Here is a 17,858-nt window from a genome sequence, read left to right as displayed (position 1 = left end):
AAAATAAATAAATAAACTAAACTAAAATTTTCCTACATTTTAAAAACTTAATGAAAAGAAATTTATCCTCTGTAAGTTAAACATATAATGAATTATCTGTTATTAAGTGGGGTCATGAGATGATGCTAATGTAGAAGAAAGGATTGGAAATGGGTTTCATGTTGTGCCCCTGTGGGACCTTAAATTCACTTGACCCCTTAATCCTTATATATTGAAAAAGATGATAATACCTATAATATCTATTCCTTTTATAGTACCGATTTCCTTTATCTACTTTAACCTCGCTTCATGGTTAAGAGAACTGAACAAGTGTGTGTGTGTGTGTGTGTGTGTGTGTGTGTGTGTGTGTGTACTTTGAAAACTATAAAGTGGTATACATGTAAGTTTCTATTTCTACATTAAAAATGGTCACCTTGGATAAAATGAGATAAATTAGCGGACAGATTAGCAATTTCAAGATACTTATTTGATGTCAGAGTTGAGTGTATGAACCACGTATACATTTTACTATTAATTCAAAAGTGAATCAACTTTTTTCTTTTAGGGTACTCTTAAATTTGAGATACTGATAGGATAGAAGAAAAATTCTATTATTTTTCCCTTAAAAAATGTTGTTCAAATAAAATGAAAATTGTATATGTTCTTCAAAATTCTTCAAATTCAAATGTGGACATTTTTATATAATTGGAATAGGGGCACAGATTTAATTTTGAATAGTTTTCTTCACTTCCATTTTATCCTGAACATTGTTCCATGTTGCTACATAATCTCCTAATAATGTTTATCAAGTATATTACTATATTTTACTTAAATATTGTATTACTTCTGCATATTTTGATTGCTTCTAATTTTGCTATTATAAATTATTTTGAAAGGAACATCTTTTCCTATGTGGGTCTTCTTTTGGATTATTGGTAATCGATGGAAGAGATAATTAAATCACTAGTTTAGGTCCACCTCCAGAGCACACCTATAGAAGAAAAAGGAAATAATTTATTTCTTACTAAAGAAATCTGTTAATCTCAAAATCCTGAAGCTAAATTAGTGACGAATAACAATTTAAGATATTTCACGAATAGTCAAAATTATTTAAAAAAAACAAATTAGGGAAATAAATACAGCTTCAGAAGGAAAAGGAATTTCCAGGATTTATTTTTTCAACATTCTGTGTTTCTTTTCTCAGTACTTTTGCCTGAGGTGAAAAATGCAAAAGCACAACGATAATCTGATGGTTCCTGAAAAGTACAGTAAAATTATTCTTCAAGAGTCTTTTACACAAATAATGTGCTAGGTTATCTAGTCAGTTTTATGACAGCATTGTGTACAACTTGAAAATATTTTATTAGACATAATTTTAATAAAATTGTTTTATTAAGTTTTCCTTAAAAGCAACAGAAGTAAAAGAAACCAAGGGAAAACATGGAATTGTGAGTCTTCATATAAATGTTTCTGTGTTTTGTAGAATTCTTAAAGGAGGTATTTTTACTTCATCTTTCAGCTTATAAATTAATCTGCAGCCCATGTGCATTCGGCTACTCAAGGCTTCTATTACAGTTTTCATTTCAATAAATTTTATAAAAACTATTTTCTTATAGTTATGTTTTTAGAGAAGCCTATATTTGTTTTCTCAAAATAGCAGTCCCTTGAGCCTCAGTAAAACATTAAATTTTAAAATATATATATATATTTCTTTGTTTCCTTAAATATGTTTCCCCACCATATATATTTTTTTCTATTTATCTGTTCTTCCTCTTTAATGCTATTGGTTTTCCTCAAATGCTTGCTGTTTATGGTTTTCTGTTCAAATTTATGAATAAAGGATTAGATTGTTTAATATAGGTATCTGGCAAGGTTTTTCTGTCATGGTAATGGAAAGTTCTAGAGCTGCAAATTAGGAGTTGCTGAGGACCATGGCTGTCCTATTTTCTGGCAGTATGATACAGCATATGCAGCAGGTTCAAGTGAGGCCTACTTCTCTGGAATATATACCACACTGTCCCACATTCGTGCTTCTTTGTAAGAAGTTACTTAGAAAATAGCGTTGATTCAATCTTGTATTTCTTGTTTTATTGTAATGCTGAATAGGTTCAAAATGCTGGTTAATAAACATAGAAAAAGTCAAAACTGTCTCCTTCAGAGAGCAATTAGGGAAAGTGCAAGTGTTCTTAAGAGATACATTACTAGCTAACCCAGTTTGGGAGTGGGAGAGGTATGAAGTGGGGTGGGATGGTAGTGAGGGGGGGGATGGGTGGGTGCTGTTGAGGAATGGTCTTTAGAGTCAGTGCTAAGGTTTGATGGATCTATGGAAGTTAGAAAAGTGAATAGGTTGGGAAGGAAGGCATTCAAAGAGAGAACTTTGCAGACAAAGAGAAAACCATGTGCAGAAGTTTAATGCTTAATAAAAAGCATGGTAGATTTGAAAAGAAAAAAAATGATACGTAGCTCTGTGCATTTCTGATAGCAAATGCTGTGCATGTCACTTAAGAAAGCTTTGTTATCATTCTGTGGCATCTAAAATGCACTCTCTAGGTCAGTGTTCTTAAATCTGGCTATACATAAGAATTATATGGGAGCGTTTTTAAAATGTTGATGACCTAGTCAGAGATTCTGATTTAATTGGTTTGTGGGGGGCAGAGAGGTAGGGCTAAGCACTGGTATTTTTAACCTCTCCCCTTAAGTGATTCCAGTGGGCAACTATGGTGAGAACCACTAACCCTGGTAATAATTAATACAGAAGTGTTTCAACTAGATTTATTTAAAAAAATTTAATGTTTGTTTATTTTTGACAGACAGAGAGAGAAAGAGAGAGAGACAGAGCTTGAATGGGGGAGGGACAGAGAGAGAGAGAGGGAGACACAGAATCTGAAGCAGGCTCCAGGCTCTGAGCTATCAACACACAGCCTGAAGTGAAGCTTGAATCCATGAACTGCGAGATCATGACCTGAGCTGAAGTCGGATGCTTCACCGACTGAGCCCCCCAGGTGCCCCAGCTAGATTTATTTTATAAACAATTTATTTTGGTGTCCATATGGGGAACAGATTGAAAAAAAATTAGATGAGGGGAGTGGAGGCCAGTGAGGAGGCTGGCACAGCCATGCAGGATGAGTGTATATGGATCCACATCAAGAAGTCCAGTGTCACTTGCAATTCCTTGATGAAGAATCTTGCTGTTACCTGGTCCTCTAGGATCTGTCTCCCCAACCTTAGTTGACTCTTCTGCTGTCATAGTCTACTCTGAATATGCTTCCTTGGTGCATCTGGCTATATCTTTCAAAGTTGGTCCTGCCTGTGGTTTATAGGCAGCAAGCACCCTTTCCAAGATAATCAGGGAAACCAACTCTTTTGCTAGCAAACCGCAGTGTTGGCTTTGGTAGCCTGGTGTTTTCCCTTAGTTGATGGTCATTTAAAGAGGATTTTGCCAACTGCTCCTAAGTTGAACACTAGGCAATGCTCTCCTCTTGTAGTCCCTCACTTAAGTACATAGTTTTCCTTCTCAATGGGTGAAATCGCCATGGTGTCTCACTACAAGAAATACCCTTACCCTCTACTGTTCTTCAAAATAGTCAGCAGCATTGGCCCTATGTGAGGCAGGGTGAGTAAAGCTAACCTAATCCTGGCATTATCCCTGCTTCTTGAGTGCATGGGGGCATCCCTTTGCCCAAAGGTGACCCCTTATCATTTTGGGGGTCATTCCATTTGTATGAACTCCTGAACACTGAGTCATTTCTTCAGTACCCATACTCTTCACCTGTGAGTTTACTTCTCTTTGCAGTAAAAAGGAAGTACAAGAAACTTGGATTTAAATTTGAATGCAATCCTAGTTTAATCCATTTATAGTGGCAGCAGGTCATTTAGTGTTATGAGGTTTCTGTTTTCTGTAAAAATAGGAAAAATTATATGAACAATTCAAACTTGAAAGACATACATAAGAATAAGAACCAAGTACAGAAGATGCATTAAACAAATGAAAGTAGACATTATTTTTGTTATTATGATCATTATATCTTCGTGTCTTAAAAGCACTCATGAGCAAAGGAGTAGTTAAAACTGTTAGTCTTTGCAATAACCACATGGGAATATGTATATCTTTATTTGTATATTATGTATGTTTAATGATATGTATATTGATAAATTATATATAAATATGCATATATTATAGATGTATATACATACATATATTTAATATAATATGTATATTAAAAACAAAATGTGTAGAAGGAAGGAAAGAGAATGAGAGGAGGAAAACAACCTATATTGAGATTTTATTCTCTTTTCTGTTTTTATTAGTTACTACTACTACTACTATTATTATTATTATTATTATTATTATTATTTTGTCTGTTATATTGCTTTCTGATCTATTTCTTGATATATCAGGGGAGAGAGAGGATAGAGAAAGGTTATCTGACTTTGCCAAAATTAGGAATCAAAAAAGATTAAAGAACACTTCCATGTCTTTATATCATAAGAGTTCACTTGAAATGCATGTAGCCAAAATTAAGATTGATATTGAGTTGTATTTTGATTGATTCACTTTAAATTTAGATTGATTTTGAAGCTTTTATTAAAACTACTCTATTTATAACCTGAATTTCCTTGTAATCCAATTCAATACTATCAATAAGAAATGCCTTTTGATAAAAACATGCTTGATTAATTAAATAGAAATATTTATATCAGTGAGTAAATTAAAAATAAGGAGACTTTGGTTTCTATGTTGCAATGGAGGATACACAGAGGATCCAGATGTCAAAATCTGATTAAATTGAATTAAAATTCAATTTAAAATTTACTATTTAAATGCTTTATGTCAAACTCCTATTAATAAATAATTTGGAAAAGCATCATTGAAAAGTATAATTCCCAAAATAGTTAATGGTTTTAAGTAATCTATTTAAAAGTCCATGGTCTAAGTCCATCTCCTACTAAAGCATCTCATTCATACCCATCACTAGACTAATTTGCTTAATGGAAAGTCCTGATTACAAAACAAATTCTTTTAGAAATTTTGACTCTCAAAAAGGGAAAAAAGAAGTAGACATCAAAGAACATTCAGTGGATGCTACAGAAGAATGATTGTTCAACTTTCAGAAGATTTACTCAACTACATCATTCAGCCTATACTTCATAATTTTGTCCAGTAGAAAATTATGAGTGGTGTTTTTTTATAAAAGGCCTTGCATGAAGTCAAGATAAACAATTCAAACCACATTTTTGATCTGCCATTCCAATAACTCTAATAAGATTTTATTCTTTTTGTCATATACTTAGTGAACACATGTGAGCATGAGTTCTAGAATTTCAGTTAATGTCAAGAATAGTAAATGTCAGTTTCTGGAATTCTATTTGAAAACCAGGACAGTTAACAGTTTTCATGGCATTTTTCCATGGTGACTCAAAGATATTAGATATTCATTCCAAAAACACATCTTCAAGTATTTTTAGTATCCTGTTAGGTAACTGATTTGGACCTGGAATCTTAAAACTAATTTAAATCACCTTCAGGCTTTCTTATCATTTTCTCACCATCAAACTCTTTTCCAGTTCAAACATCATTCTTCTCTGTGGAGAAATTGGAAGCTGTGGTTTAATAGTTTTGCTTTTCTCTTGGTCATTTGTTCATATTACATAGTTGGCCCCAAGCAATGTCATTCTTATCTTTTACTTGGTTTATCTTTTTGCTTTGAAAATACCAGAGAAATTTCTTTTCTATTATCCTTAGCATTTTTCACAAACATCAGACAACTCTGTCATTAAGTGATCATACTCTTCTCTCACATTATTCTTTTGTTTTTGCTCCTTTTCTGATCTCCCTTTTGAAATACACTTCTCAAGCACATGGTTATTAGAAAACTGCCTGTACAACCATCCTGATTTCTTTAGATGCCTTTGTGATTCTTAGCCTAGATTGCTATAGGTAAGAGAATATTAGAATAATCTATAGAATAATATATGGATTTTTCTTTTTAATTTGCTTCTTATAGTTTAAAGCTGTGCTACCCAATATGGTAGTCGCTTGTCATATATGGCAACTGAGCTCTTGATGTGGACTTAGTCCAAAATGAGATGTGCTGTAGATACCTAGATATCCAGTATATACATTTGATTTGAAAGACTTTTACAAAAATTATAAAATGGTTTATTAATCATTTTCAATAGTGATTACATATGAAAATGATTATATTTTTATATATTGGGCTAAAGAAAATATATTAGTAAATTTAATTTCAGCTGCTTCTTTTTAAAAGTGTATACTAGAAAATCTTATATTGCATATGTAGCACGTATTATGTTTTTATTGGGCAGAAATGATTAGTCTCAGAATAATTTTAATACATATTTTTAGTTAAGTGTATTAGCTTCCTATTGCTGCTGTAACAATTTACCACAACTTTAGTGGTTTAAGACAATAGAAATTTGTCAACCTGCAGTTTAGCAAGTCAGAAGTCCAAAGTGGGTTGGCAAGGGCTGCGTTCCTTTTAGAAGGCTCTAGAGGAGAATCCGTTTCCTTGACTATCCGACTCCTAGAGGCTGCGTGCATTCCTGGGCTTATAGCCCTTTCCTTCTTCTTCTAAAGCAACAGTATAGCATCCTCAAATCTCTTTCTCTCTCTTTATCTGTCTCTGATTTCTGCTTCTGTTATTTCTCTGACTCAAAATTTTCTGCCTTCCTTTTATAAGGCACCTTGTGATTACATTGGGCCCATTTCAAGATCCTTAACTTAATCATATTTGCAAAGTCCTTCATGTCACGTGAGGTAACATATCCATAGATTCCACAGATTAAAATGTGGACATCTTTGGAGGGCCATTATTCTGCTAACTATATTGAGCATATCTAATGTTGTGCTTTTTTGGCTTGTTAATATGCAATTTTTGAAGCTTGGTTGTGGTCAAATACTTTAAGAACAATGACACTTTAATACCAAGAACCAAAGGAAAAACAAATCTAAAGTGGCATGGTGCAGTGGTTTCTCATCTAGCAATGTTATTGACCTCAGTGTGACCTTGGTTATTTTAGTCATTTGCTTTCTTAGGTTTTTTTTTTTCTATTTAGCAAAAGGAGATCTATGGAGTCTATACATGGACTATAAAACTGCATTTCTTTGGGCCACAGTTCAAATGTACTCTGCTTGCTTTAATGATAAGTTAATGGTAAAACTAATTTTTTAATGGTAAAACCATTTTTAATGTTGAAACTAATTTCAGACATGTATCTTTTATCAGACTTATACATGATGAGGATGTGAACTGTGAAGTAGGCTTAATATATTACAAATAGTTAAGAATTATATTCTTGTTTGATCTTATAATAGGTAAATTTTCTGTTAATATGTAAACTATCTACTCTGGTAATCTATCAACTTGGTGACATAACAAATCTTTCCTTGAACTTTTTAAATATTACTTTCTCTGAATAATATACTTAACTCTAAGAAGGTTTGGGAAATTTTTAGAGAAAAAAACATAGTGCTTAGGCTGAGAATCATGATTTTGAGAATGGATGGTTGGAAGTTTGAGCCACTTATGCATTTAGTGTTAATATAGTTTGACAATCATCTTTTTAATATATCATTCTAATGTGGTTAGTTCACTCTACTTTTTGTTTCGAGGTCATCAGAAATAATTTTTATTCATATATAATTAAAAAGCAAGCTCTAAACCAAATACAAATGATTTTAGGAAAATTCATCCTTTTGAACGTTTGTGACATGATTTACAGTTTTCTCCAAATGATAAAAAAATTAACTAAGGAGGTGGATTTATGTGTTCAGAGATTCTCAGAGAGAGACAGAGAGAGTCAGAGGGAAAGAGACATGAAGACACATGTACACATAGGGAGAGAGAGAGAAAGAGTGAGGCAGAAAGAGGAAGAAAAACTGACAGAGAGATCATTCCTTTTGAAGATGTGATTTAAAGGTCTCCTTTATTTAATATTTTAGGAAATTATGAAACTAGATATTTTCGGACAGGTAGATGATGCTCATTAAATCACTAATTGAACAATAATGAAAATCCAGGCCAGTGTTTACTTCTAATTGTGTAATTAGCATAAAATTCTATCCAGAGAGGGAAGAGTACCCAACCCATGTATGTGAAGCCAATGAGATGGTAATGTCATTGGCATGTAACAAAATTTTTCCTTTTCTAGATTGAAATACAGATCATTAATTTTCATGTGACTTTTCCATAACTGAGTTAAAGTTTATAGTAAATTTTACTAATACTGGAAACATTGACTCAGATAAAGTAATATTGTACAATAAACTTCAATGGATGATGTACAATAGGATGTTTGTTTGGTTGTTTTCATTCACTACTAAAGAAATACTTAAGATCATTTATATCATTTAATTCTAGGCTACACTGCAATGGATTAAAATCAACTAAGGTATGATGGAGTCAAAAGCAGCTAAAATAGAGAATCTGCTATGAAGTTATTATTTATATAATAATATTAATATTATTCAATTTCAAAAATATAAAAATCTAAACTCTAAAATACTGTGTAAAATAATAATGTAGTAAACTGTTAACAGCCAAAATCTTTGAAGATGAGAACTCACATATTTTTAAGTAAAGAATAATTGTGCCAATTTAATATAAATCATAGATTTAAAAAACCTCTTTCAAAAAGAAACAAAACAGATTCTTAATTATTAGCATAATGTCACCAAAATTTAGAAATTGTAACAGTTCAAACTGACTTAAATTTGTTTCAAAAATCTAGAGTTCTGACTTAAGCCCTTGAGCTTTGAAAATATGTTTTAGAATCTCAAACTAATCTTGATGAAGCCCCATTTCTTTATTTGACAGTCTCATCCTAAAATATCTAGTCTTGATCATTACTTCCTTGGTTTGCATTACAGGTCTTCAAACCATGAAATATAAAGACACATCTGGTAAATTTAGCATTCAAGCAGGTGTGTTCTCCCAATACATACCTGAAATATTCAGTATCGGTCAAGTGTTTTAAGTAGTCTTTTCTAATTAAGCAGAATTGTCTGAGCACATTCTACCCTGTAGAGAGAACCTCTTTATAAACAGCTACCTTTGCAGTAGTTAGGCCTGTGATGTTGCAATACTTTTTATTTTTATGTCTTTCATAATTTCCAGTTGCCATTCATTTAGATTCAAGTTTTGAGCATGTAAAATGAGGGTACATCAGGGGAATTCTGAAGATGGTAGAAGAATATATTTTCCCAAGACTTGCTTTAGAAAATCTGTTTTACAATACTTTATAAGATTAATTTTTTTTCAGACATAGAACACCAATATTCCATAGCATCTTAAAATGTTAACTACCAGGCAGAACTTAATTGATTTGACTTGGTCGCATAAGATGTACTGTTATATCAATTATCTAAAAAATATCATAACCCTCTTTTCATAATGACTCTTGTATTAAAAGCAACAATTAAACACTTTCTCATCTGTTTTTTAGTAGAACTATGCCATTTCTTTACATGATACATTTGGTATTAATCAATCATTTTGTTTGCTTGTTTGAAGTGTAAAAACCAAAATAAGATTTGTAATCCTACTATAAGTTTTAGCAGAGCTGAAATCAGTGACACCATCAAATTGGAATCCCATATTCCAATTGGCACTCAAGTTTGCCAATCTTGGCCTTTCATTTCCCATTGTTGTTAGTCACAGTAGTCTTTTACTTCCCTACTCTATTAATTTCATTTTCTGAAGAGATATTAGCAAGCTTATCCAATATAGAGAATAAATTTGTTTTCTTCATGTGCCAACTAGCTTCACACTTTGGTCCATTAAGTCATTCATTCACTAATCGTTTGTACTCTGAGGGATCCAAAGATTAAGTTTCTATGTTGTCTGTAAAGTAAATCACCAGGTAGAGAAATGAGTTTGATTAATATTTTTATCCTCAGTCTTTTCCTTTCCTCTACAACCCTCATCCTTTTACTTCTTGTTTTATTCTTCCTCCTTCATTGACTACCTTAAGCCATCACATCAGTTTGTACTTAAACACACTGAAAATGAACCTTCAGTTCTATATTAGTGTTTGATATCTCATTTTCAGTATAGATGGTGAGATATTAATTCAAAATAACTGTTAACCATTTAGAATGAATGAATCAATTATCAATAGCTAACTAAGGGTTTGTGGTGGCTACTTGTTTTAAAGTTAACTCTCTTGTGGAATACTTTATACTATGTCCAGTTTGCAGGAGGTATTCCATAAGTGGTTGCTGAATATGTCAACATCTCCAAATTTTGGAAATGCTACATCTGCTCTTCCCCCTTGTTCATTCTATCATTGAACGATATTAAATTGTCCCCTCTCTCTTTATTACAAAGCTGCTTTGGCTGTTGCTCAGGAATGCTGTTGTGAATGGTTGAAAATTGATTGATGATTTGTCCAGGTATCTTTACTGAGTTCAATGTGAGTTGAGTAGTATTAACTGCTAATCTAACTCACTTTTACTTCTAACATTGGGTTCTAAAAAATTCTTTCCTAATATTTGATATGATATCTTCCAGTTTTTTATGAATTATGAAAAATACTGTCTAATGATTTTGAAACAAGATTTCCAGTTCTTATATTTCATATCAACAAAGCCTCCCTGTTTGAATTCACATGTGTAATTTTAAATATTATGGAAGAATTATGTTATAGTTTGGTTTAGGGATACTCTGGTTTTGGTGGTTCCTAGTTAACTGGTCAGAATTGAACATCCATTGATTGATTGCCTGTTTCATAGTTTCAGAGCCTGGTTATTCTATGTGAGATCAAAGGAAAATACAAAAAGGAGCTAGTTGAGGATTATATTTTCCTTGTACGTAACCACATTTTTGTCACTTAGGTGGTAGTTTTTGCTTGTCAGCTGGAAATTTTCATACCTATGGTAGAAATAAATAAGCATTGATCCATTTCCACTTTCTAGAAATAGTAAGTACTTCAGATTTTTTAAAAAAGCACATTATTAAATTCTAGACTCTCATACTAATTTTTCACTTCTACATTATATTTGTTCTAATTTAAAATATTCTAATACTGTCAAGTGTTCATGGAAATCATCCAGTTTAAATATTTCATTTTAGTGAAATAGTTAAGACATACAATTTATATATAATATAAACACATGTGTACTCAAGATTTAGTCTGAGAAATAAAGCATGTAAAATTCAGCTGAAGTTCCCTGTGATGTCTTTCCAGTGTCATTAACCTCCATTCTTCCCAGAGATAACCTCTACCAAGAATTTCAGGTTTATCATTATCATGGATGTTTATATACTTTTGTCACATATACATATGCTCAAATTATATATATGTATGTATATATATATATATATATATATATACACATAATTATTTTTGCATGTTTTAAAACTTGATACATAAATGGTATCATCCCACAAGTATCTTTCTGCAGCCTCCATTTATTGTGGCTGCTTCACATCGCATTTTTGAGAGGTATCCATGCTAACTCAAATAGCTATAGTGCATTTTTTTTCTGCTTCAAGTATCACAGTATGCGACTATTCCATAATTACTTGTCCACTTATTTATCTAAAGGTGTTTAGATTTTTTTTCCTTTTCCTTTTTTTTTTCTCCTTCAAGTAATTCTGCAATGGATATTTTCTGTACATGTGAAGAGAAGTACATAGGAGTAAAGACTAGATTTTAGGAAATGAGAATCTTCAACTGTCTCTAAACTGCTCTCTGAAATTGTCCTATTATAAACCTCCCATGGTTTCTCCACATTCTTATCCATCTTTCATATTGCTGGACTTACACATTTTTGCCAATTTCATACCTGTGAAATTATATCTCACCATTTTAGCTTCCATTTCACTAATAACTAGGGTATCTTTTTCAGATGTTTATTGGATATTGAAAATCCCCTTCTGTCAATTGACTGTTCATCTTCTTGGCTCATTTTTTCCTATCATATTTTTTTTCTTTGTAAGTTTGTAAGAAAGCTTTATGTACTAGAATACTAGTCCTTCTTTGGTTATATGCATAGCAAATTTCTTCTCTCAGTGTATGCCTTGGATTTTTTGATACACATACATCTTTAATTTTAATATATCAAAATTAATATTTTTCCTTTTGGACTTCCTTTTCGATGTCTTAATGTTTAATAAACACTTCTTGTCTACTCAAAATCACAAAGTTACTTCTCTTTAAAAGGTTTTAAGTTTTGCTCTGTATCTTTAGCCTTTATCCTACCTTAAATGCATATTTAGGTGTGAATTTGAAAGCTAGCATTATAATTTTTTCATTTGCCTAATCTATTGTCTGAATAATTCATTTTCCTTCACTATTCTCTAATGCCACCTGTTATTTATCAAGTTTCCATAAATTCAGGGATTTGTTTCTGAGCCCTCTGTTCTCTTCCACTGGACTAATTTCTATTCCTGAACCAAAGCTACATAGTCTCAATTACTGGCATTTTATATTAAGTCATAAAAGTTTATATGGAAATTATCCATACCTTGTTCTTAATTGTTTTGTACTATATTGTATTGTATTGTATATAAAATCGTATTGACAAGTTTGATCCTTTAACCCTGCAAACACATTTTAAGATTCACTTTTCAAGTTCCATGAAAAATTATAGTGGGCTTTTAATAATAATTACATTAATTTTATAAATTAATTTACAATATTGAGTGTCCCATCTAGTAACAGATATGTTTGTTCATTTATTTTGGTTTACTCTTTAATTTTAATAGATAAGTTAGCCATGGGCCAAAAAGTGACTGCTCAAGGTCACATAGCCAATTAATAATAAAACCAGTAATAGAAGATCTCTTGACTCCTTAATAGCTCATATGCTAAAAAGACTTGATTATTTAGTTAGTTAAGAATGAAGATGGTGGAGTCCTTGCAGCCATTGCGCCCACTCATGAAAGTGAATTAAACTTCCGAAGTTTACTAATCCTTGATAATCAGCGTGTAGTGAGAGGGCTTGTTAGAAATGCAGAATCTCATTCCTTCTCTGATGCTACCAAAACAGAATCCTCATTTTGAAAAGATTCCTGGGTCTTTGGTAGGCACAGTGAAGTTTGTGAAGTATTGCTTACCAAAATGGAGTCTTGACATTGATTGCATCAGTTTTTTCTCTAAAACCTGTCAAAAATGTTAGTAGTGATCTTGAGATCATTGAATTGCACGGGGTTCAGATAAACATTGAGAAGTGGTATATGATGACCCTTAGGTCTTGCTCTTTGACCATAGGCTTACAGCATCCATCATCTGCTCTGCTGAATGAATATCAAAAGTCCAAAATGAGAAGAGCTTGTCTAAAAAATATGTATCCATAATCATATTCTTTTAAAGAAAACAAAACATTAAGGTTTTTTCCAAAGAGCAGCATCTCAGGAAGACTGAGGTTTCTTTGGGTATCTGTAGTTATTCAGGAAACAAATACATTTGCTTTGAAATCACTAGCTGCTCCAAACTGGCATTTTAGCTACTAAATGCCATTGGGGAAAATTCTGTTGAAAAAAAGATGCAATACTGGGGAGATAGACACACAGAAGATTCGGTCTTTAAAGTAAAACAAAGAAGAGAGATCAGACGACGTTTCAAGTAGTCATATACTATTCATGTTAATCTCGGTTCACCTTCTTCTTATTTAACTACTACAGCAGCCAGTTATCTAGTGGGGGGCGGGGGATGGTGGGGGGGGGGAAGGTGAGGAGAAGGGATTAAAAAAAAAAAAAGTGAGATTCCCTGCAATATCACTTCGAGCCACTAGGGGTATCTTTGTACCATTTTTCATCCTGCACCGATTTGGAGTAGAAACCTATATTAGGGGAAAACCAGGGTCCTCGGCATTTTTTGCGAGCAGTGCACCCAGAATTCAAAAAGATTTTTTAAAAAGAAGAAGAAGGAAAGAAACCATAGTTCCTTCGGTCACCCGAACAGGGCTACGAAATCGCTCTACTGGACATCAGCGCCAGGGATTCATTTTTGAGGTCAATTTCCAATCGAGATAAATCTATTGGATTAGTAGGATTATCTGATTGCAGCCGAAAGAAGTAACGTTGTTTGATCATTTGTATTTCTTGCCTGATGGTCGGAATTACATGGAGGTGGCTTTGGGTCCCGAGGATTCTGGATCGTGGTTTCATCTGGAGAGAAAAAAGGATCAATCGACACGTTTTGGAAGTGTCCGTGGGTGAATAAAAAAAAGGGGGGGGGGCGCGAAACTGGGGTTGCGGCTGCTTAAAGAAGAAAGATAAATAAAGGAAGCATCTTGAATTCTGAAACAAGAATTACCGGTGCTCAAGATTCAAAAAAAAAAAAAAAAAAAAGCGTCTAGAAGCTGATAAATACTTTGACCAATTCAGCTTAAATTTGACGGCGAAGTGTTGTAGAAACTGTCTCCTTGAATGATTGGAAGGGGACTAGGGAAGGTTGAGGGGGCTCCCTCTGTGGATTTATCTTACTGAGGGTAAGTTTGGGGGTCTTTGTTGGGAGGGGGCTGTCTGCCTGGGTTTGTGTGCCGCTGCGCGGTAGGTGCTGCGGACGCGGTGCCAGTGAAATGGGGAGAGAAGCGGGTATGCAATAAAGCCACGTCGCGCATCTCGGGGTGGATCGCTAGGGAGCTACCCAGATCGAGCTTAAAAACCTTATTTTGTGGCGTCGGAGGGGAAGCCAAACAACCCCCAAGCTCTCAACTTTGCGTTGAAAACCTCTCAGTTAGGAGATCCCTCTTGGATCCAGGGCTTTCCTCCTAGTGATACTTTAAAGAGAGGTAGCAGTGATGCCTTGGAAAACCTGCTTGTGCAGGAGGAAAACCCAAGTAGAAATCGCTGCTGCCTCAGCCTTGGCTTCGGCGGCTGGCTTGGCTTCTAGGGGAATTTTGCAGGGGGAATTGGCCCTTCTCCTATTATCTTCTTCTCCCTCCCTCCCTCCCTCTTTCCCTTTCCCCTCCCACCTTCCCGTTCTCTCAGCCGAACGCTAAAGGGTTACAGGGTCACTGCATCCTGTAGACACAGAGGTGGGTGACTGGCCTCACATGTTGTCTTGTAATTCACTTGCACGACTTTGCATAATACAGTCCGAGGTAACTTTCTTGGAGTTGGAAGAGTCCAGGAAGGCGTTGCAGCCTTTATGCCGAGGGCCCCGACTGGCGAGTGCGCCAGGCAGCCGGCTGCATTTCTGATGCATCCCTGCCCTGGCTGCTTCGCCACTCACTGGCTTTTCTTTCCAACTGAGCGGTGCGCGCGCGTTCCCAGACATTTTCTTGCAGCTGAATACATACAAGGATTTTTCCCCCTTTTTATTATCTTAATTTATTTTTTTAGCTCTCAAGAAAAGATCATCATTATTTGCAGAAGGAAAATCAATTTCAGCAGATATAATTAAAATTAATCACTCAAATGAGTGAATATTAATTGACTTCGGAAACTAAAAGTTGCTTTGGAATCCAGTAAAGCATATTATTCTGAATATGGAACACACATAGGTTCAGAACAATAACATATAAAGAAGTAATTCATTTAAATATAGATAGATAGATAGATATAGATATGTTAAACAGGTTAATGAATATCCCCCAGCCCTTTATACCTTCTGACATCTCAGCACTATAATTTTAGTTGGTTCTTCCTATTTAAGGCCAATTCACTAAATTTTAAACCTTCAGATATCCAAATACATTAGAATAAAATGAAGATAGGTAATTGTTAAAATATAAAATAATTTTTTTGTACACTTTTATCTTTAAAGAAAAGCACCAAATATTTTTTCAGGGGTTTCTGTTTACAGGTTATGATATGAATGTGGATACCTTTATGGCTTTAGCACTGAAGCCTCTCCATTATGTGTGAACTCATGAAAGGCAACTCTTCACTGTCATCTGAAGCACTCATCATCCCACTACTTATTTCAGGAATCCCAAATACATCAGACATTCTGGTATTAAACGAGGAGTCTTGCCAAACTTTGTTCCTGGTTTTATGTGTGTCTATGTGTTTCTTAAATCTAAGTTCTGAAACAAGCACAATGCCATTCCCTTTTTCTTTTTTAAGATGAAATAGCAAAATATAAAACTTTGTCCCCCATGGATTCTATGGTGGTAAAGTTAAATATTTCCTATTTATGCAGATTTTGTGTAAGCTTGCCTAAAGGTGACAAAAATAGCAATAAAATCTTTTATAAGCCCAACTGTTAGTTTTAAGGAGATATCTGAGAGGCTAGATTTGCCTTGCTTTTACGCAGCTCTTAGTCACGTGGTTCATGTGCAGAGTGAGCTAGAAGAATGGATGTTCTGTGTATTGGTACATTCTAGCCACTGATCGTAGCCACACAGTCCAATAATAGTTAACATATTTTTTCAAAGTTTAAATTAATAAAAAAGACAGCCAGTAAATAACATAATAAATGATGATAGTAAATAAATAATGAACGCTAAAGGGTGATGAACTGGAATTTTTCTTTTTCAGTCTAGTAGAGAATGTAATGTTGATATAAAGGTAGATGGAGAATATGAAACGTGAGAAATAGGTTCTTTTAGAAGTTAATTTGTGTATTTCACAACCATTGAACTGGTGGTCATGGCACGTACCATGGTGCTGAAGCAGAAGACTCAACCTAAAGTGCCTTTGTCATGGCTGGACAATGTTTTTCTCTGTCAAGAGTAATCAATACCCTCTACTCTCTTGTTTTATTCCCTTTCATCAGTGAAAAAGAAAAAGGGGAAACTTTGGCCTACTCTTTGGTTTCTACAAGCAGTGCCTGCACCAAACTTCAGTACCTTTGCAGGTAGTGGGTCCACTTTGGAAGGTCAACAGTGATGGAAATAAAAATAAAATTGCATACAACAAAATTTTTTAAAACTGTAGCCAAAAAATAAGAGCAAGGTATCCAGTTACAGAAATACTCTCTACTAATAGAGTAGATCACTGTAAGAACAATTGAAAAACCCAAGCATTCACTTAGAAAATTAATTACATTTTGCTCTACCTTATCCAAACACATATCTTGGGTTGTGATTGTTAAAAAGAACATGGTGGTCTTGATCAGCTGTTCCAATTTTGCTGAAGAATAACACAAACTGTGGCAGTTTGGGATGAAGGGATGGAAGCCTTCCAAAAAATTGGAAGCACAGAGCCTGATATATGTGATAAGAAATAGCACTGGGTTGCCCAAAGCTTATGACTGTGGAAAAACTGATGCTGCATTCACTGGACAGCTTCACCTGTCCCTCAAAAGCCTCCCATGTGTTGTTCTAATTGACCTTACATTCAGTGGGAGTTAAGATATTTACTGCAGCTTCCATCTGTGATTTTGAGATGATTAAATACAGTTAAATGCTATTCTATATTAATCGATTTTTGAGAAGAAAATTGCTATACACTCTTAATTGAAAGTAAAATGAAAAGGGAAATACTTCTTTAATGATTTGTTGAAATTTAACATATGACATCCAAAGATGCAAATATTCCATCTCTGGCTTTCTCAAGAAATGTAAAAACACAACAAAAGTTTCAGTTCATTTTAAATTTCAATGTTTTAATGTCTCAAATTTGCAAAGCCCAGAAAATTTTTAAAAAATAAAATAGCGAATATTCATGATGAATCTAGAGTGTCCTTCTTAATACCTTTTAAAAGGTAACTGAAAATATTTTGAGGTAGCTAACCTGTTAATCTTGTGGGGTAGCTACATTCTCAACTGTTTCTAAGAAGAGTGATTCCTTAACAGTAACAAATTTGTTTTGGCTTTGTTTTTAATGGAATCACATTAACAATATAGAATATGTCTATGTTGTTATAAAAGGATATGAATTATTTCTGCCTTTAAAATACCCCCCCCAAAAAAAAAAACCCCACCTATTTGGTAGTAAACCTACACGAAAGAGAAAGACTGC

General features: G+C 33.8%; 1 protein-coding gene across 1 annotated transcript in view; it reads left to right on the top strand.

Moving 5' to 3' along the window:
- Positions 1–14,330: 14,330 nt before the first annotated feature.
- NLGN1 (neuroligin 1) overlaps positions 14,331–17,858 on the top strand; it is a 672,475-nt gene continuing 668,947 nt past the window's right edge. Inside the window, exon 1 of the mRNA XM_042955278.1 lies at positions 14,331–14,437. The gene's annotated coding sequence lies outside the window, so the exon portion shown is untranslated. The remainder of the gene's footprint in view (positions 14,438–17,858) is intronic.

Source organism: Panthera leo, chromosome C2 (genome assembly GCF_018350215.1).
Source record: "Panthera leo isolate Ple1 chromosome C2, P.leo_Ple1_pat1.1, whole genome shotgun sequence".
Taxonomy (NCBI): Eukaryota; Metazoa; Chordata; class Mammalia; order Carnivora; family Felidae; genus Panthera; species Panthera leo.
Note: the sequence above shows the minus strand (reverse complement) of the source record. Positions and strands in the feature narration are given on the sequence as shown.